This window comes from Ascaphus truei, chromosome 4 (genome assembly GCF_040206685.1).
Source record: "Ascaphus truei isolate aAscTru1 chromosome 4, aAscTru1.hap1, whole genome shotgun sequence".
Lineage (NCBI taxonomy): Eukaryota > Metazoa > Chordata > Amphibia > Anura > Ascaphidae > Ascaphus > Ascaphus truei.
In genome coordinates, this window is record NC_134486.1 from 34,984,379 (window position 1) to 35,007,892 (window position 23,514).

At 37.1% G+C, this 23,514-nt stretch overlaps 1 long non-coding RNA gene across 1 annotated transcript in view; it reads left to right on the top strand.

The window, feature by feature from the left end:
* Positions 1-23,514, top strand: part of LOC142492689 (uncharacterized) — a 118,168-nt gene that overhangs the window by 45,198 nt on the left and 49,456 nt on the right. The window contains exons 3-4 of the long non-coding RNA XR_012800883.1: positions 5,584-5,817; positions 6,020-6,141. This is a non-coding gene — a long non-coding RNA (uncharacterized LOC142492689). The remainder of the gene's footprint in view (positions 1-5,583; positions 5,818-6,019; positions 6,142-23,514) is intronic.

Here is a 23,514-nt window from a genome sequence, read left to right on the forward strand (position 1 = left end):
TCCTTACATCTCAGCCCTAATTTCTCGCTATGCACCATCTGACTCTTGCGTTCTGCTCAAGGATGTTTTTTCTCTACCCCCTTTGTATCTAAAGCCCTCTCCCGCCTTAAACCTTTCTCACTGACTGCCCCACACCTCAGGAATGCCCTTCCCCTCGATAACCGAATAGCACCCTCTCTATCCACCTTTAAGATCCACCTTAAGACACACTTGCTTAAAGAAGCATATGAGTAGCTCCGTAGATATTACTAGACACGATACATAATGTTTGCCCCCCTGGAGAAGCACTTACCAAAAAGCCCTCCTACTGTTTCTGTACGTTCCTCCTACATACCAATTAGATTGTAAGCTCCTCGGAGCAGGGACAGCTGCAGAGAGGAAAGTTTCTATGAAGTGAGGAGAGATGACGGTAAGGTTCTTGCGTGGCAAAATGGAGGTTTAAAATTCGGGAGCCATGCTCAGACCGCGTTATAAACGGATTTGCGTTCTAACGGATCGCACTATAACGGGGTTGAGCTGTACTTTGAGTTTGGAGATGTTTGGGTATATTTTCAAACGTGTTCTTTTTTTACTGTATGATTTTTTTTCAAGAGTATTAGGGGTTATTTGGAGGAAAAACTTCAGTCAGGTTACAAAAACTGCCAGTCCCTTTAAAGCTGCAGTTCAGTCTTTTTTTTTTTTTTAATTTATTTTTTTTACTTCAATAGTTTCATGTGTGCTATCTCTAATTACCTAAAGAACTGTATAGCTGCCAGTCAATTCGTCCTTCATGTATTGATAGGCAAAGTTTGGTGACATAATTTGTGAAGGGATCTGTTTTTCTTCTGCTTCTTTCTCTCAGTGGAAGCTCATGAATATTCATGAGCACTCCTGCACTGACATGTGCTAGAGGGAGGGCAGGGCTGACCAAGGGGTGTGCCAGGGCTTGTGACAGGACATGAAGGGGCAGTGCCTTAGCAAATGGCTGTTAAAATAGAATACAAGAAAATTGGTCTTTCAAAGTTGTTTTTTTAAAAACAGAAAATGCTAAAAGTATTTTTTCTTACTACAGAACTGATTTATTAAAAAAAAACACACGTGCAGGATATTGACTGAACTGCAGCTTTAAATAGCATAGCATCCAGTTACACCATAATATACTCCCTAGGGATATGCTATTTACTGTTGGTGTTTCTTGAACACAACTACGTACATACAAAAAGTAATAAAAACATTTAAAAGAAAAAAGAGACCATCAGCAGGTAAAACACTAAAGATAAAGTGCATGATATAACCCAACATCATACATATAAATTCGGTGGACAGTAGAGACCATTAATCATGAGGGGTAGTCACTTACAGTAGATCCCCTCAAGAGAAATGTAAGCATGTATCTGGGTACAAATATACAATAAATGTGTACGAAGGGATTACAGTAAAGCAGCATAGAACAAACTGAAGTGGTAGCAGAAATAGCAGGAAAAACCTGATGGGGAAGCCAGCACATACTGTACTACCACAAGGGTGCAAAAGCAGAGACCCTATGCGTAGAGTCTAATTAGAATACAGAGAACAAAAGATATTGAGTAAGCATACATGGAACACTAAAGACTAGGGAATTCTGGGTGGCTGGGGTTGTGGCTTTGGGGAGAGTGGTTGGTCTGCCAGGGGAGATGCGTGGTTGGTAGTATATTTTATTATTTATTAGGTAGTTTTTTTTTTTTTTTTAAAGGACATTCTTTTGTTTTTTTATATTGGACAAAAGCCGTATGATTCAAATTTGGCCAATCGGGCTATTGCTCATTAGTATAGAGGGTGGTTGTTAGGTTTGTTGGGAGTTGATGGGGGGAGGGGGATGGGTTGAAGGGAATAGTTGCCTCGGGGAGGATGGTTAGGTTTCCCGGGGGTGCGGGCAGGGGATGACCCTTGGTTACCTTAGCAGTTAGTACAATGCTTTACTAACCACTAAGGTGGCCAATGGGGGTAGGTAGTGTTTTTTAATTTTGATATTAACTCCTTCATTTGTAGCTGTTTGTGGTCAGCTAGTGATGAAAACCCATGACTGGTTGACCACGGCCTACTAAGGGGTTAACATTTATTGTAATATGTTAGAAGTAATATTTTATCACCTATTTCATGCTGGCTTAGCTTACAGTATCTTGCCTATGTATATATAATAGACAATATATTAGCCAGTATATACATAGGAAAGACAGGGCTAACACCAGCCTGGAGTATGTGATAAAATACGTTATTAGGCCAATTGTTTATGGGAGCCAATATTTGTAACGAATCAAAAAATAAGTGCGTTATTTTTAGTGGTGCAAAGTCGATGTATTGCCCCATAAAAATAATGCACTTTTTATAGTTACCACAGCTTGATGTATCAAGGCCTTTGTGCATTACTAACAACGTCTCTGTTTCCTCCTGCCTTTTGCCTCCAAACTGCTAGAATGTCTCGTCTTCTCATGCATGTTCAGCTTTCCTCTTACCCTCCTTATTCATCTTCAATATGGCTTTTGTACTGAGACTGCCCTCATTAATGCAGCAATGATCTCCATGAAGCAAAATCTCAAAGTCTTTAATTCCTGCTTGTAATACTTGATCTCTCTGCTGCTTTTGAATTTTTAATACTGTCAACAACTACTAGAGAAATAAGATCTTAGGCTCAGATGCACTAAGCTCCATTAGAGTATAGAATCTAATGTTAATCTACAATAATTATGTTAATTACAAAACTTGTCAATTAAATACAATAACCTAACGTTAACCCACTGTTATTCCTTGATAAAACGTATGGTTAGTTTTTCCTGAAGTTCTTGCTAATGATATGCTAATGATGCGTTCCCCTAACATTCCATGACCTCGAACTATAGGCTATATTGAGAGTGAGAAAGAGGGAGAAAGGAAGAGAGCACCATGGAGAACTACTGCACTGTATTTTTTTTAGAGTCCCAATTAACTTCTCTGCCTCTCTAAACACAAGTGTATATAATATGTGGAGAGATACCTGAAAAGGAACACACCTGAGATACCTGGGATATGCTAATTTGTCATTTAAAGATACTTTGCATTTCCAAATTAGAATAAATGGATAGTACCTGGACTAACAAGACTTTGTAAATCTTTGGCTTCGAATTGCTGCTTCCATATATATTAGTGATCTATTTATTTATAACATATTTTACCAGGAAATAATACATTGAGAGTTACCTCTCGTTTTCAAGTATGTCCTGGGCACAGAGTTATGATGACAGATACATGGTTACAAATACACAATGTTACATTAGCTGAACAGGGTTATACATTATGTATAAAGACATTGCATGAACAGTTAAAGATAAAATATATTATAGGCCTATAGTTAAAGACCAGATTAAAATGTAAGACAGCTTTAGTTTTGAAATAACTTAGACTGGTGGTGGCTTTGAGAGTCTCAGGTAAATTGTTCCAGGTGTAGGGTGCACAGTAAGAAAAGGTGGAGCGGCCAGATACATTGTTGAACCTTGGGACCGTAAACAGTCCCTTGGAGTCAGATCTCAGGTGATAAGTTCTGCGTGTGGTAGGAGCGAGGAGCTTGTTCAGATATGGGGGTAGCTTGCCCAAGAAGTATTTGAAGTCAAGACAGGAAAGATGAATTTTGCAGAACAAGGTAAGGATCACAAGAACAACAGCTCCAAGAAAAAAGGTAAGGCGCTCACCAGCAAAAAAGCGGTAAAAATCAACTTTATTAGACTACATAAAAAACAAAGAAACAAACAGTGCTAGCTACTCTCCCATGCATTTCACGCCCACAGTGGCGCTTTCTCAAGGAGTATTGAGGTGGGGGAGGTCAAGGATATTTAAACCTCTCCCCGTCATACAAGATAGCTGTTGTTAATGACTAATTATGCTTTGCAGAAAGAAAAAATGAGAACGAAAGAAGAAAAGAAAAACAGTAGATAAGAAAAGAAGAAAAATACCAAAACATAAATAATATTTGAGAAATAAAGCAAAAAACAGTATATAAATAAATAAATGAAAAATGCAAGAAAAACAAAAAAAAATGAAATAAATTGCATAGTCGTAATGGCGTCCTTAATATATACAGAGTAACTAACCAAGTAAGTGAATGAACCCACCCAGTAACTGCCAATGATATAATAACAATAAAAAGCAAGACATAATAATTATAACATAATAAATCTATAACATAATAATTTACCAATGATATATGATAATTATCAAAGGTAGAATAATAAAGCTAATACATAAATTAATAAGTAAATGAATATATTGAAGTGAACAACCATAAATATTAAAACAAGAAATAACAAATGTAACCTATATAAGCATAAATAAAGCAAAAACATTGCATAAATGACCTATAAATAGGAAAAACAGGGAAAAAGAAAAGAGACGAAAGAGAGAGAAAAAAGGAAGAAGAAAGGGTCATCAAAACTGATGGATAATAAATAGTTATCTAAAGTAAAATAAAATAGCTGTAACTGGAATCCATAGAAAACACTATAGAGGAAGACAGTACAAAGAAACTAATTAAAAAACAATGACATATTAGAAAAAACATTAATTGAGATGTGTATTAATATATCTATAGTATTAATAAGCAAAAGCCATATATAGTGAAATAAGAGTTCCTCTTGGTACATAAACATGAGTGTAAAAAGTATTAACTTAATAATTATAATAATAATAAAAATAAATATGAGTAATATTTATTAGCTTAGATATAATAAGATGACAAGAAAGAAAATAACGACTAAATCTAAGACCACAAACGTCTATAAAAAGCATTTGAGGTCCCAATCAATGTTTAACCCGTTGGGTACAAAAGTATTAAGTGTGAAAATCCAAAAGGCCTCACGTCTATGAAGCAAATTGCTTCTATCTCCCCCCCTAAAGTGTGGCCGGATAGATTCCAGTGCAACACATTTGAAGTTAGTCAAACTTCCATTCTGACAGGTATCAAAGTGTTTTGATACTGGGTGTAGTTGATCATTTTTGATAATTAATCTCATATGCTCAAGTATGCTCATATTTAGCCGGGGTTATGGGGACTCAGTGATTGTATATCACACCAATCTGTCCCTGTTATTTTCCCCTCTGGTTACCCCCAGTTATACTTAATCATACTGTTACTGCTTAACCCTTCATTCCCCATTATCCGGTGTTAGCTCCTTTTATTACATTAATTATTATGCTCTAAAAGCATTATTTGCTTAACCACCTGGAGCTTTTACACGGTTTTTGTTGTTCTCAAGATGAATTTTGTGCCTAGACTCTAGTGCAATTTGACAAAAAATAAGAATGTTCTGTTACTCTATATTGACCTTGTGCATTTTTCATTTGGAGCCTCTATTTAATATTTTCCCCATAGTCTATTACCTTTATTGTTGCATTATGTTAATGTTATAATAACAGGGATGAACATAGCAGAATAATAAAGGCAATAATCTTGCCTTTATTACATTTACCAAAATCAGAACCAAAATACAAAACAACATCCAAAATCAAACCACAAGTGAAAGTGCCCACCCTTAATTTATATATTTGCCTAAAATGTTTCTTATGTCATATTGCATTATAACATATTCTTTTTTTTAGCATGTCCTTGTATAGCGATTTACAGAGACATTTTGCAGCCACAGGTCCCTGCCCTGTGGAGCTAACAACTTATTTTTTGGTGCCTGAGGCACAAGGAGATAACAAGGATAACAAGGAGATAACAAGGAGATAACGTGACTTGCCCAAGATCACAGGAATTGAAACAGGTTCCCCTACTTCAAACAGTACCAGTGACTCTATTACTCACTGAGCCACTCCTTCTACCTATTCCAGGTAATGTGTTTAAGAATACCTTTAAACAGATACTACACAATGTTATAATAGCCACAAATCTAGACCAACTAAAGACTTTGCAGCACATTCCATCAACAGACAAATGAAGAATGATTCCTCTCTTTCGAAGATCATTCTTGAGAAATGTAACTAATAAATGCTGTTTCTAACTGAACTGTTTAAAAAAAATTATTTATTTCAGAGGAAACGGGCTTGACGTGTTGATATACTGATGGTCTAATGCTAAATCCATATGGGAAAAGAATGAATGGAACCCCTTCTTTCTATTCTACCCCAGACAATAATCTTTGCACATCATAACAGGTGCAGTTTTAGTTGTTTTTCTTCCTTTTCTACTAAGGAAATCATAAACCAAATATATTGCTGGATGTTGGTTACTAGTTACCCTGTGAGCAGAGAGAGGGGGAATGAATCAATGTGCAGTAAAGAGGCACAATAAATCAATGGGAAGAGGAGTTGTACTGTAAGTATTTGCTGGTCCCCTGGAGACCTTGAAGCCAAAGCGAAATCAGTACACACCATGTGAAGGCTAGTTGGCTATTTTGTATTGTAGCTTTGAATTAACAATTGACTTTTCTATGTCAATAGACTAGTACACAACTAGAGACTATTGTAACCCAAATTAACTATACAGTATATCAAATGCACAGCTTTATGAAAGTCTTTAATTTGCCCTTTTTATGGCAGCTTTGATTAAATTAACGTCTTACATTATATGAATTGTTAATATTTTATGTAACAGTATTTCACAGTATTTACAATACATTGTATACAAGTTAATTACATATGCAATTATTTGCCCATGAAATGTAATGTTAAGAAATAAATGGCATTAGTATATTTGCAGTTCAACCTGATCCAGGCGACATATTGTAGCCTCTGCTTTTATCATACTGTATTAAAAAGAAGAAGAAAGGTATGATAGAGTAGGGAAAATGTAGAGAAAGAAAGAGAAATGACAATACCAGGAACACAGCATTGTATACAGATTCATATAGAGCACTGAAGTGGGAGAAAAGTGGCCGATAAGCACCAATGCCATAGGGGACAATTGTGGCTGCAGGGAGAAAAGAGTTTAAAACAAATATTTAGAATATTTACATATGTTAGATCCGTCATCCATGCAAGTGTTGGGTAAATACAATTAGTTCAATAGCCAGCCCCACAGTCAGGGGAAGTAATTGTGGAGGAGGAACAATGGATTAAGTTGTGCAATTGACTAGTGCTTTGTGCATACTGTATCTAATTCCAGCTTTAACAGGATTTACAGATGCAGCAGACTTTACCGCTCCGGTTAACGTGATGCATTGTGTTAACGCTGGCGTGTTATGTATCAGTAGAACTTTTGGGGGGAAAAAATGTTTAAGGGGGTGAAGAATGCATTATTTAATGTTTTATTTTGGGCTTTCCGTTGCGTTAACAGTGGTACTAATGTCTGTAATATAAAAATCCACAATAGACAATAAACAGGGATGATATACTAATAAAAAGACAGAGAAATAAAGATTTGCAAACCAAAGGGGACCACAATTGGTGACTTTGTAAAAAACCATGCACACAATGGTTGAACGGTATATGCAGAACAAAATCTATTTATAAACATAATTTTACCCACTTTGTAGATCATAAGAACCTACAGTACAATCTTAACAGCCATAATCCTACTGAATTGACAAAATAATACCCATTGTAAATAAATGCTGCCCTTTGCAATACATTAACATGTATATTTAGTGAGATAATGAAAGACAATGTAAGTAAACATGTAGATGTCAGTCACAATCAATCTCACAGAGATTTACGGTCACCAAAGCTCAAGTGTAACCGACCAACAGAATCCAACTCAATAGGCCACCAATGAAGGTGGATATGTAAGTGTATGTTACAAGAACATACAATATAATAATTGCAGACAGTTTCAAGAAATAAACAGGCTGATAACTCATATTTCAGAAGAGGAAGGGGGTGTGACTTTGTAAAAAGATTGCTATAAAAACAAAAAATTATTGTTAATTTATAATACATTAAAAATGTCTTTCAGATTTAAAAACAAATGTTACAAGTTTTTTCTCATACTGTAATACAGAACTGATTTATTTAAAAAAAAACACACATGTAGGATATTGCTTGGTCTGCAGCTTTAAGTGCAGTTATGCTTGTTGTGGCAATAGTTTATGGCTTGTATCCCTTCTGTCTGAATGATTCAGTCAGGGTTGTGAGGTGTCTGTTTCTGTCTTTAGTGTCAGAGCATATGTGGTGATATCTTATTGCCTGGCTGTGTATGATGGCTCATTTTGTATGAGTCAGATGGAAGCTGGAGTTAAGGAGGTAATTACATCTGTTTGTGGGTTTCTTATATACAGATGTATGTAGTTTGCCATTCTTCACTCTTACTGTGGTATCTATAAAGTTCACTAAGTTTTCTGAATAATCTATTTTGAGCTTAATTGATGGGTGGAATGAATTCAAGGACTCATAAAATTGTTTGAGATTGTGTTCACCCTCTGTCCATATTAAAAAAAAAACAGATCATCAATGTATCTGTAATATTTGTAAGGTTTGTGGAGGCATGTGGTTAGGAGTCCCTGTTCATGATTGGCCATAAAAAGATTGGCATATTGCTTTGCCATTCTGGTGCCCATTGTAGTCTTCATTAGTTGTAGATAAATGTATTTGTGGAAGCTGAAGTATTTGTGAGGATGTATTCTATAAGTTTGGTAATTACTTCAGCGTTGTTTTTCTGATCCAGGGAAGATGTTGCAAGGAATTGCAACATGACTTAGTGCCAGCCTTGTAGGGCATGTTACTGTACAGGGATTCTACATCCATGGTAACTAGTAGTGTGTTGGATGGTAGTTGTTTGGTGTTGTTTAGATTATTGAGAAAGTCTGTGGTATCTTGTATGAAGCTGTTGGTGTTTGTGCTAATTGTTTTAGGATATTCTCCACTAGGCCTGATATTTGTTCAATGAGTATATCCATACCTGTTTTAATTGGTCTGCCAGGGTTTCCTGATTTGTGAATTTTGGGAAGCATGTAGAAGATGCCAACTCCCGGGTTGTTTACAATTAACCCTCTCCCCCACCCCCCTGCACACTGCCGATGGATTTACAGTACGGTCCTGTGTCTAACTGTGCCTTTCATCCATTTATTACCCTGTCTGTTTATTCCTTCTCATGCATCATCTGCCTTAGATGACAATCTTGTTTGTATTTTTTTATCGTGAAATCTCAAGAGACTGTTGTGGAACCAACGGTTTGTTTGTCGATTGCCTAAGATAAAGGGAAGGGAGGGGTCCTTAAACAAGGGCTGCATTGGAGAAGGAGGGTTGGTGAACTGAAACTGGGTATTGAAAGAATCCCATAAATTGCAAGAGAAAGATATTTTTTTTTTTATAGATCTCAAAAAGATAAAACTGGGTGCGTGACGCTCTTTTATGATTTCACATAAGTTCACTAGCGGGCTCTGCTAGGAGACCAGTTCCTGGTGCGGAGAGATTTTTTACTCAGTTTTACTAACATATAACTCAGTACTATTGTTATCTACCATCCAGTGGGTTACTGTCATCCTTACCTGAATATATCTCCTTAGGTGCACTGCATGTCCCTCTGCTGTTAACGGGGACTGTACTCAGATCACAGTGCATACTCGAATTGTGACCGCCAACAGAGTCAGTCTATTGACACTTTGGGATCCTAATCCTACTAATATCTACTGCTCACCCATCTCCACGGGGGCTCTGAGTAGAGTGTTTAATGTCAATTGCTCCCCCACTTTCCCGGTGGTTCCAAGTAGAGTGTCGGTCGACCCGGGCATTACTTGGACCGCGTAGACTATTCGGAGCCAATTACATGAACATATATAGCTGCTGGCAGGTGTTTTTGCTAATAAAACTGTCATATACAGACTATATATAGACTACCATACTGCAATTCTGTGCATCAAACACAGAATACAAATGCAGCGGCCGTTATTCGAACATTTAACGCCTTATATACCTCGGAATACCCACGTCATGGCGCTTGATTTCTTCCAACTGTACCGCCTTAAGACGCGAGTGCAGAAAATGGCATTTTAGTGTTCTGGGTTTTTTTTAAACACCTGAAATTGACACAGTAGCACAGTACTGTACACATTGCAATTCATTCATTTCTGCCACGGATACGAAATAGAATTCATGAAATTCAAACAAAGCAACCGCGATAAACACGTGTGCCTGGTGTGATTGGCCGCGTGAATGCCACGTGGAATACAGCAGAGTACACGAATACTGCTCTGTGAAATGTTCGAATAACGGCCGCTGCATCTGTACATGCTGTCACCGAGCTATATGTGTATATAAAGTAGTCATTCCAAACACGTACTGCAATCATTCCAAACAGACCATCAACTATTAGTGCAATTGCACTGGCCACTGAGTACACTTTGTTACTGTACGCTCTGTTTTCTAAAGAACATCATACTCTAGTACTGGCTATTAAATATAGTTGCACTATCTGCCTCTAAGTTTGAGGCATTGAGTCACACCTCACTGGTAACTATCTACTCCCATAGGGACTGTTCATACGCAATATAGCGTTCCTTATTTAAAAATTCAATTAATTTAATTGATCCACGTTGCAATGAAGTGGCTTGTCTCATATACATATATACAAGAGACATGAAGTATGTGCATTTGTCACTGTGATGATCATATTATCCATTCTCATTGATCACACTGGCTATTTCTGGACTGTTCATATCCATGTGTGTTGTCACAGATACTATAGTTTTCTCAAAACTGTGACTGTGTTAAAACCGCCCTGAGTGGGCCTAGTACTACCATATGAACTAATTGTTCATCCATAGGATCCTTTTAGTAATAAGGCCATGTCCTATAAACGCAAGTCAAATCTAGTCTGCTGGCACTTAGTCACAGGCATTTCCAGCTTATTACTAGTGATCATTGATTTTCCTAAATAAATTATCACCTATACAGTTACATTCACATGGGTTCATGATCAATGTTGATCTTTAGGGCTACTTACAGTAGCTACCAACATATTATTTAGCTAGGGTATATCTTTATTTGCCTATATTAGTACTTCAGCTTTGTATATCACGCAGATATCATATGTGTTTGTTATTGTCCACCATTTTTTTCCAACATGGAATAAAAATACGTTTTAACTGACGTATCATATCACAGCATATCACCAGGGTTAGAGTGCTAGATTATAGGAGCTCCTTTTTCTTGCACCTGCAAGTTTTATCTTATTGATGTACCTGGAACCTACCTGCCCTTAGACTGTAGCAAGAGCAGCTACCTCTTCAACCCCACCTTCCCTTTATAATTGGTTTTATAGATCTCAGTTGGTCTAAATGTTTTATTTAAAGCAGATAATTTTTTTCTAGTTCTGCCCAACGTTTACTGGGTGGGTTTGTGTGCCACTGATTCATTGCTCTGGTTGAGGCGCTCGGTAGTATTTTTGTAGCTTTGGAAGAGCGATGAGTCTTTGTAACTCGGAGATATAGAGGATGCTCTTGCGGAAACTGGGGCATCTGTTTTGCCAGATACATTTCAATATTTTATTGTGTAGCTTGTCTAGATCTGTCATGATCCCCTCCCACAATACTCTTCATAGACCTTGTCAATGTTCCAAATTGACAAACGGGGTTCAGTTGATAATACAGTAAGTAGTTTATTGTACAGTATCATCATACTCATTCAAAAGTCTACAAGACACTCTCTGCCAGGGAGTGTCAAGGCAGCAACCTTTTTACATATTTGGTTCCTTTGTCTAAACTGTTACTAGGCAGATTACACAAACCACTCCTTAATTCTTAAACCAATCATCTTACAGCTCATTGAACTTGGTTAGAACTGGACTCAAACAGCCATTAATAGATACCTGGTACACACTATCACAAGAATGTGGGCTTTACTTTAAGCAAAGTCGTAAATCTACTTAGAAGCGAAATCCTCCCATCTATACCAGACACACATTCCTTCACACAAAATGGAAACTGAAGACAACAGATTTCACAAAATGGAAACTGAACATCACTTTCAATCCTTCTCCAGAGACCCCTCCCCCCCAGTCAATTTCAGTAATGTATCAACAGTATCTTCATTTCAGCAAATTGATTTCGTCAGTCCGTCATCTTATACTTTTCGAAATCTTCAGTGAGAAATGCATAACTTTATTCTTGGCAAACACAGTATCCTTTCCTAGTAGAGGGTATTTATTTATTGTAACCCTTGGTCCGGATCATCAATCTCTTGGAGTCTCACCCACTCCTTATTCATTCACAGTTGTTTTTCCATCTCCTGGCAAACATTTATTTGTTGTTGGATCACATCAGGAGGGTATTGTTGTACAAGAGAGGTTTCTGTTTGTTCTTCATATATATTTTCTTGGAGGGGCATGGAGAGAATTACTTTAACAGTTATATTGGTGATCAATCCTTTAACAATAAAAATAACAATGATTATGACAACAAACACACACACATACAAATATAATCAGCACCACACACATTTCGCTTCTAGTAATTTAAACCATGTGGCCAATCCCAAATTCCTGCTATAGAATACTTTTTAAAAAATCTTCCAATTTAGACACTATTCTTTTTATACCTAGTATATCATGTATAATATTAGCCGTATTGTTAGATACATAGGTGCAACATTTTTCTCCACCACTACACAAAGATTTCTGCTCTTATAATTTTTCTACCTATTTGCATAGGTGGGTTCTTCTCTTATAATTACATTCGTTTTTAACTGTACCAAACTAAAAATAAAATCTCCTGCACAATACATAGTGTAATTACATTTGATATACCTACATATATTATAGTCAAATTTGGGTACCTAGACCTGGATAATCTGAACAAACAAAATTGTCCCACATTCTATCTCTCTGATCTTTCATTTGATATATATACTGTACATATACGCATCTTCTGAATAGATATACTGTACTATACTGAAAAATCTATCTAACTATAACTTATATAAAACCATTGTCAGTTCAGCTCTTCTATATAAATGGTTCTAAACACATTAAATCTTGATATATCCCTTAACATAGATATTGATATATAGCTCACTCCTCCTCCTGCAACACTTAAAAATACATATATAGATATAACTAAATATAATATTGATACTAAGGCCATCCTATATACTAAATCTAATAACACATTTCTCTCCAATGCTATCTTCCAATATCCTAACACACATAGATATAATAGAATATGGAACCCTTTTCATCTTTGTACCCCTTACATTTAGTTACCAGATAAAAATAATAATAATACAAATAACCCCTAATAATAACCTAACCAGGATCCACTGATCTGTTTAGTAGTTTCCAGTCAGAATCCTAAACAATATGTTAGTATCTAAAATATAAAACATAAAAATATAAGGTTAGTATACAATAATTCAGCTATAATGTATATATAAAAATATATATTCTTTTGATTCGTCAACCATAAAAAACTTGTATACATGCCTTTTAGTTCTTTTAAAGACTTGTGTAAATGTCTTTTGGGTCTTTAAAAAACTTGTTTAAATTTCTTTGATAGAGGAGACCACTTTACAATGAGTCACATGGAAGGTGAGCTTTGCCACTGTTGTAACAATACTCAATATAGGTAGGCCCTTCCAGCTGGGCTGTAATGCGTGTTTTCTTTTAAAAATGAAACCATCATCCAATCTCCAAGCTCGAGTAGGTACACTTTCAGATTCTTGTATAGAAACTGTACAACTTTGACCTGTAACTTTAACCTGTGTATAGAGAGACTGCAAAAAAAATTATTAGTTGCATACAATACTTGCCAATTGTTTCATTACAAATAACATAGTCTTTAATAATTAGTTCCTTTGAACTACTGATACTTCTCGTAAGTGTCTCATAGGGAAATCATTTATATCTGAGTAGATAATATCTTATCTATACCTAGGAATAAATTCCTGTAACATTTTCTTTACCACTTGTCTTTGCACCCGCATATAGACAGAGATAGATCTTAACTCATCCTAAAAAAACTATCATAACCAATACATATCCAAAAATACAAACTCCTGGGTAACACAATACAATTGCTCTATAGATTACCAAATGGGCCTCATGGGCAAAAAATAATTTATCTGCGAAGGCTTGATAGCTTTACCTACTTTATATTGTCTCCAGATATCTCCCTTCTCTTGTTCACATATACAGTAACCCATTTACTATGTGAACAGTATATAACATTAAAAACAATAGCCAGACCGGGAGACTATTGAGTCCTGTACAAACATACAGACGAGATAACGAGTATTCTAAGGCTTGCCTTAGACTAGCCCAGTTACATGCTTGGTACATGCTGGGTGTAACCTGGCTAGTTTAAGGCAAGTTTAAGGCATTTCTGCATTGACTAATGACCCATCGGATTAACACAGCAGGGGTCCCTGGCAGTCCTATTCAGTTTGAATGGGACTGCCAGGGACCCCCGCTGTTAATCTGATGGGTCATTAGTCAATGCAGAAATGCCTTAAACTTGCCTTAAACACGACCCAGCATATACCCAGCATGTACCTGGGTCTTTTTGGCGATTGCCACTGGTTTGTGTTAGAATAACCGTCTGCACTATAGTATACCATTATAAATAGCACTCCGTGCTTCCCACCAATCGGCTTTATACTAAAACAATTCTGAGAAATAGGGTCTTTGAGATTTATATATGCAGCGATTTTAACAATTGCTACTGCTTATGGTAAAAATAAAACCTGTAGTAGATCTTTATATAAAATTTGCGTTTAAAACCTCATGCTGGGAACAAATAATTTGCCATCAACTTATCCTGCTGCATCACTCCGACAGGAACCATCAATATACCAAATAAACTCTGGATTTCTCAGAAATATATTCTTTAAAATGAAAAAAATATTGATAAGGATTCAAATGGGATACCTTTGGAGAGAAAATAATCAACAATTATAAAATACATCACATATTCAATTAAGCTTACAGTAGAAAAATTATTTCGTATTGGACTCCACACTAATTCTCTATACTGCATTCTTTGCGAAGCATTGAGTACACTTCTGACAGTATACAAATAAAATACTCACTCAGTATTACTCATTTTTATAACCATACATTTTATTTATACCTGGTGACACACTCTTTGTATCACTGCAACACCCTTAAAACATTACTCTAGTGTATATTACATTATACTACATATTAATCCTAAACATTATACACTAAAAACATTCTATACTATAAAATGATATATCATACATTATACTTCATAACATACAATGCCTCTATTAACAATCTGTTCAGAACAGAAAAAAAAAAACCTTTGACCTACTGTCTTGAGCAACTTAGAGTTTAAAAAATGGAGCTTCTCTCACAGCCCATTGCAGGCTAAAATTTCAATGGCAAATACACAGCCAGATAGAAAAAAAGGTGAACCGGCGCCACAGTGAATTATGAAAACCAAACCAATAAAATGTAATGTCCAAATGGAGTCCTATTAAAGTTGGTATTCAAGGATTCTCACGTCAACGATGTAATATGTGAAAAGAAGAAGAAAAACAAATTATGGTGCAGGAAATCAAACAAGGGGGTGAAAAGATGGGACTGAACACACAAGACAAACAGGACATACAAAACAAGACAAACACACGTGAAACGTAACACTAGCACAGGCCTATTAATAAAGAAAAGCTGATTTAATAAGGTGGAGGGTGAATGAGACACGCATCCGGAGGGGCAAAATTACAACCCTACTCACAAGATGCCAGATAAAACAAGCAGCGAACTGGGGACATGCAGCTGGGCTTCCAAGATGGCGACCGGGATCCTCTAACTAGCGTCCTCACGTGACAGGGGTGAAAGACTGAATCCCTCAAGTGATACGACTTCCGGACGGATGTGACGTCACGTCCGCTGGAGATCCACACCGGACGTTCTTAGAGCACTAGTCCTCCACTGGTGAGCCGCAATGTCCTCATAAATCAGCCGCTTGACTTAAAATTGCCAGATACACAGTGAAAAAGAGAAACTAAACTACAACCAAGCGCTTAATCTATTGTGAATTGTGTGTATAGTGAATTGGTATATACAACAAGTGAAACAAAAATAATGTGACAATAATAAGTGTGTTAAACGTATTATGGATAACCACTATACAATATAGACCCCACACCATCAGATTAGGGGAGGGTACGGGAATGGGCTGCCCAGGACTATAAACAAGCTATTCCATATAGCTGTAAACAGAAATGTTAGTACAGAGAGCAAAGTCCTTGGCGCACTATCAAGTGCATAAACCTGATAAATTAGTCCTGTTTGTTGAAGAACTAGTTGGAAAATGTCCACAGTCTGACTTCCTGGTTTTCTTCTGATGTTTGTTGATCTGCAATCAAAGAGAACAGGAAACCATTGCGCAGTATCTCATGTTTATTGAAGCCTCATTCACACAGCTGCTAGATACTTACATCTAGATGGGTGAATGCAGGCCTTGAAAGGTATCTTTAAACCGGAGGTTGGTATCTGTCACCGGGTTCCCCACTGGTGTTGCTCCCGCTCCACAGATGGCCGGTCCGCCCAATGGTACACAAAAGATAAAAGGCCCAATAGTGTGGTACAGTACAATTTAATAAAACAATAAAAAGACCAACATTTAATGCACTCACATGCTAGATGATCTAACTGCACGATTTACAATGTGCCGTCCGCAAGCATGAGGGGCTGAACCGTGATGTGTATGGAGGCTGGATCCTGGGTGTATCTCCTCCTCGCGGCCGCAAATCGGAGCGCCAGGTCCACCTCAGATGTCGTCACCTCTAACAGCAACCTCCTCAGCTGGTAATGTAAGTGAAGTCTTACATTACCAGCTGAGGAGGTTGCTGTTAGAGGTGACGACATCTGAGGTGGACCTGGCGCTCCGATTTGTGGCCGCGAGGAGGAGATACACGCAGGATCCAGCCTCCATACACATCACGGTTCAGCCCCTCATGCTTGCGGACGGCACATTGTAAATCGTGCAGTTAGATCATCTAGCTAGTGAGTGCATTAAACGTTGGTCTTTTTATTGTTTTATTAAATTGTACTGTACCACACTATTGGGCCTTTTATCTTTTGTGTACCATTGGGCGGACCGGCCATCTGTGGAGCGAGAGCAACACCAGTGGGGAACCCGGTGACAGATACCAACCTCCGGTTTAAAGATACCTTTCAAGGCCTGCATTTACCCATCTAGATGTAAGTATCTAGCAGCTGTGTGAATGAGGCTTCAATACACATGAGATACTGCGCAATGGTTTCCTGTTCTCTTTGATTGCAGATCAACAAACATCAGAAGAAAACCAGGAAGTCAGACTGTGGATATTTTCCAACTAGTTCTTCAACAAACAGGACTAATTTATCAGGTTTATGCACTTGATAGTGCGCCAAGGACTTTGCTCTCTGTACTGCCAGATACACACTTCTCCAAACCTGGAACAGCACTAAAAACACTGGAAACTTCCCGACGCGTTTCGTACACATGCGCGTACTTCTTCACGAAACGCGTCGGGAAGTTTCCAGTGTTTTTAGTGCTGTTCCAGGTTTGGAGAAGTGTGTATCTGGCGATTTTAAGTCAAGCGGCTGATTTATGAGGACATTGCGGCTCACCAGTGGAGGACTAGTGCTCTAAGAACGTCCGATGTGGATCTCCAGCGGACGTGACGTCACATCCGTCCGGAAGTTGTATCACTTGAGGGATTCAGCCTTTCACCCCTGTCACATGAGGATGCCAGTGAGAGGATCCCAGTCGCCATCTTGGAAGCCCAGCTGCATGTCCCCAGTTCGCTGCTTGTTTTATCTGGCATCTTGTGAGTAGGGTTGTAATTTTGCCCCTCCGGATGTGTGTCTCATTCACCCTCCACCTTATTAAATCAGCTTTTCTTTATTAATAGGCCTGTGCTAGTGTTACGTTTCACGTGTGTTTGTCTTGTTTTGTATGTCCTGTTTGTCTTGTGTGTTCAGTCCCATCATTTGACCCCCTTGTTTGATTTACTGCACCATAATTTGTTTTTCTTCTTCTTTTCACATATTACATCGTTGACGTGAGAATCCTTGAATACCAACTTTAATAGAACTCCATTTGAACATTACATTTTATTGGTTTGGTTTTCATTATTCACTGTGGCGCCGGTTCAACTTTTTTTCTATTTGTGCTTTGACTGACTGTACAGTCAGTTTTTACCTGGCTGCCAGTTTTTTTAACACATACGTGTTTTAATCTATATATTAGCACTGTTTTACACCATTCTTTTTTCTGAAATACACAGCCAACCAATTTTACAAAAATAACAGAAAACACATATTTCTCACTTATCCTAATAATAAAAAACACAATAGTTTGATCCTATAAACTAAATTAATAAAAATGTCTTTCTCTTATTCTTCTGGAATGCAGCTGCACATTCTTTAAACTGTAGAAGGTGTGGTTATCTAGATCTGAGCAGAGGGAAAAAGAAAAAAAATCTCCTGGTTTTAAAATCTCACTCGTCTGTAGAACAAATTAACTTTTTAAATTCTACCAGTAACTGGGCTAATTATAAAAATACAGCAAAGGAAGAGAAGTAAATCTCAATATGGGTGCTTCTAAAGACCAAAATGATGGCACCAATATAGCTGATAGCCAGGATTTCTAATGACCATAACCCCCATATATTGTGTATGTGGAAAAATATTGCTCTCAATAAAGCCTGATGAATAGACCCAAAAATATAAATGGGGAACAACCTGAACTAGGAAAACAGAAGCTAACCCACATAGAAATAAACTAACCCTATGAACCAAGTCAGAGACCCCTGGATCTAAAGGCTGGAGAACTATAAAATCCCCACAAACACAATAGTAACAGTAAAGGGCAAGGAAAATGAGTATAAACTCACATATGAACTCCTTGAAGGTCTCCAGCAATCCCAGAAGTAGCGTGCGTCGATCCAATAGGCAGCAACAGGACAGGACAGGACAGGACAGGACAGGACAGTGCGCTATCACTTTTTGTTTGTTCCTGTTGCCAATTATAAAAATAGTAAAGATCAAATGATCTTTCCCGCTTATGCCCATTCTTTTTCCTCCTGCTTCTTTCCACAGACTCCCAAACTCTCCTTTGTCCAGTGTTGATCACTTTACATTGTAATGGGTATACAGTACACCTTTTTCTTTTATTTTTCTTTTTCTTTTAATTTAAACTTCATCGCAAGCTATTAATAACATTCTTATTTAGTAAGCACTTGCAAGTTCCTGGATAGTAATTTTATATGCATATAATAAGCCGGCATCCCCATTATTTAACTTTCACACAAAGCTTACACACAGATAGAATTCACCCAGATACAATTAATTAGCATATTTCAGGTTTGTTTGTTTTTACAGCTCTTACAGTATGAAGAGCATTACAATAAATTGTCAGCTCCTAGACTGCTTCTGTATCAAAAACCTGAATCAGCCACTCTGTCTGCCTCTGCCTCTCTCTCACTCTCTGCCTCTCTCTCTCTGCCTCTCTCTCTCTGCCTCTCTCGCTCTGCCTCTCTCTCTACCTCTCTACCTCTCTCTCTCTCTCATCTACTGCACTTGTTCCCTAATCTGCTGTCTCTGTAAATTTCCCAACATACCACATAGATTGTAAGCTCTCAGGGACAGGGACAGGGATTTCCATTCCTATTGTCTGATCTGTTTGTTTCACTTATTATATTATAATTCTCTGCACTGTACTGTCTCTCTTGTAAAGCTCTGAGTATACTGTAGCTCTGGGTGCAATCTGAATAAAGATATACGTACAGTATATATATCTGCAAATCATAGGCACTCAAGTATTCCCGCTGATGTGTGCACAGAATCAAATGCTTTTTCATTATCTGCGAATCCTAAGGCTGCGCTTATAGTGCCGGCGACACGACGTCGCGAAAAAACAAATGCATTGCCGCCGTTGCGTGTGTTTATAGTATAGTGTTTGGTCGCGATCACTGTAAGTCATTAGAATTGGATTTTTCCAGCCACCGCAGCCTGACGTCACCGTTTCCGTCGCCGGCACTATAAGTGTAGCCTAAGATTTGTGGTAAATTGTATTAATTACTTCAGAAAATCACTTCTTATTCAAATTGGATGTGGTCCATTGTGTTGTGCTCACTGTTGAAATTATCTGTTGTTGTTGTTGAAGTTCTTGATGTTGATTGTTTTTGCTCCCTTTTCTTCTTTCCATTTTCACATTCAGATGTAATTTGCAGCTAACTAATCAGTGATCACTCATTGTGTTCAAAACGTGTTTCTTATTAGCTAGGATATAGAGCAGTCAATTTAATTTTTCCTTACACTGTTCATTTTCTATTTGGATTCTTCTTGAAGAATGAACTCATGATGTAGATTTTTTCACATTCTGCAAGTTCTACCAATTTATCTCCACGTTCATTACTGTTGCTGTAACCAGACAGTCCAACTGATGGTTTGTCTTTCTTCTGGGCACCATTCTTTGCATTGAAATTTCTCAAGGATCTTGATGTGACAATTTCATTTGTTGTTAAATTGGTTGATTTTTTTTATAGAAATCTTCCACATCATTGCCTGTGTGACTTGAGGATGGGGCATACACTTTGCTTATTTTAATTGAATGACGATTCTGGTTGCACTTTTCAGTGAGCTTTCATACTCCACGATGTTGTTTCTCTAGCTCTTGTTAACGATGAATCCTGCTCAACTGATGCTTCAATTTTTTTTTATTACTTCACAAAGGCCAACATTATCCCATTTAATCTTTTCAACTTTGCTTTCAGGTTCTTGCAGTGCAGCGTCACTGGAAGGAGTCCAGCAGTTGTAGGTAGCCAGATTTAAACTGCGTATTTCCTACTGTTAGTATTGTATTGTATTGTATGTCTTTATTTATATAGCACCATTAATGTACATAGCGCTTCACAGCAGTAATACACGTGGTAATCATATAAATAACAGATAATAAAAATAACAGATCATGGGAATAAGTGCTTTAGATATTAAGGAAGAGGAGTCCCTGCCCCGAGGAGCTTACAGTCTAATTAGGAGCTTACAGTCTAATTAGTAGTAGTACATAAATTGTTTTACATTTGTGACAATCAACAACAAGCGAGAGAAAAGCTGAAATGTAACACTGATGTAACAGATACATGAAAAGAAGATATTTGGTCTGGCTTAAAACACAAGCCCAGAGATCCTGCTGCTTATGATGATTTACTCAGTTTCTAGAATGGTAGATTATTTCAGTGATAACAGATAATTTTACATCAAGGACAGCCTATTTATATACTGGGATGAAGAGAGAGCCCTTTAAAAGACAAGCTGCAGTATGGTTTACCTAAGCTGTCCACCCTCCATTGGTGACTGCCAAGAAACATTGAGAAGCTGGCATTCAGTAAAATGAACTACAGCATGTTCGATGAATACTGTACCATCAAATTGAAAACAAACATTTTGCTATGGAATCCGGAGGTGTGACTTTATATTAGGTCACAAAAATGCTGACACTGATGAATATTAGAGCAGCAAACACCCTTAACCAACTCCCCTTCCCCACCCATTGTTGTATGTATGTATATCTTTATTTATATAGTGTAGCGCAATTCATGTACATAGCGCTTCACAGCCGTAATACACATGACAATCATATATATAACAAATAATACAAATAACACATAATTGGAAGAATACGCATTCAGACATAAAAGTGACATTTAGGAAAAGGAGTCCCTGCCCCAAAGAGCTTACCATCTAATTGTTAACAGGATTGGAACGGGGGGACGGGGGGACTCTGGAGCTGAACCACGCTATTTTCAAGTTCCAGTGATACTTGCTGGTGAAGTTACTGGTATTACTTCCTAATTTTTTTTTTAATGGAATTTAAATGGCTGTCCATTTACCTGGGATTTGGATAACGTATTGTTTCCCTGGAGGAAGATTTAAACCAGGTAATTACACTAGTAAGTAACCCAGGAAAAGGGGGTTCCATGGATCAGCTCTGGGGGACCCACATGTTCCCATCCTGTAAATTGAAAATGAGAGGTAAAAAAAGAGTAGGGGGAATTGCTGCTTCAAGATGATGAAAATTAACCATAATCCATTAAACAGGTTTACGCCCCTTGTTGCTGATTTCGCTCAAATAAACACTCACTATTATTAATCTATTACAGTACTGTAATAATAAAAAGTAAGTAAATACTGCATTATTATTACTATATTTTATAGTAGTCAACCATGTTATTTTTTAATATTGTTTCTAAATAGAATATAATAAATGACATAAATACTTAAAATCGGAAGCACTCAACAAAAAAACTGCTTCAGATTACAGGACTTTATGATTCTTTTTCATCAAGCTCCCATTTTCCACATGTAATCAACATAATCCACATAATCTAAAAACAAAACAAAGGGACTTTAGGCAAAACTAAAACAAAAATCCACTAATATTGTACAGGTAAAAAGCAAACCCAAAACAGTAGGACAAGTGATGTCTATATTATTCAATATTTCTATATTCAGGGTTTTCCTTTTTTCTTTGGCAACCTTAATGCCATTGCATACAAATATTTATAGAGGAGATTTACAGTATAACTATATTCCATGAAGTCCTGGAGGATTACTTTGCATTGAAAATCTGAAATACAGCACTGTACTCCTCTTTGTAAAAGTTTTTTTTTGAACTCTATTCCCACATCTTGGATCACGAGCAATTCCTTCAAAACGAATAAATCACAGATATTTTGTATTACCTTAATTTTCCTCAAAGTAATTCATTTCATATTTAAAATTCATAGTCCCATTTTATGTGTTTCTTTTAGTTCAGATTTATTTTCCTTTTCTAAGAGCATCCTAACTTATTTTCTATATATTTTACGAAAAAGGATAGACGCACACATGAAGTGCAAGGTTCTATTTAGACCTATTTATATATTGGTATATACCGGAGACAAAATGCTTAATGTTTCGGGGTAGTAAAGTCCCTTCCTCAGGTAGATGTCTATAGTCTACACTAATAAATGGGCTAAATAGACCTTTGCACTTGATGCGTCTATTTTCTTTTTCATAATAGATTCAAGTTGGTGAACATTTTAAATTATCCTGCCATGAAGGACAGGCTTTATCATTAGACATCCTGATGTCCTGTACACCATGTGAGGATAGTAGTACAAGTATTATTTTTTGGACAATTTATTTTATTTCAACAGTGATATAGCTCATATCTCATGAGATATTCTATGGTTTAATTGTCCTAGGGTTTTTGATGGACTATTGAATGGGTTTTTGCTAATTATATATTTTATTTATTTTTGTGTTTTCTATACAAACCTCAACGAATTTGATGCTAATAATATTTTGAAGGGAAAGGGGAGGGATCCTCAGGCGCGTTGTTCTGCTTGTGGCTCCAGGACATATATGAACGTAGAAAATAAAAGAGAGAGGGGGACCACAATGAGGAAAAATTCAACATACATAGATATCTTGATTCTTCATTTAAGGGGGAAATAATGAATATACAGTAAGGGAGGAGACACACTCACATTAGGTGTCTGATCTTGGTCAGATGACTACTCCTCTGGGTGGAGGGTGGGTTGGGGGTGAGGGGAAGCCCCCTGATGACTCCTCAGAGAATAGGGAAAAGGGAAAAAAAT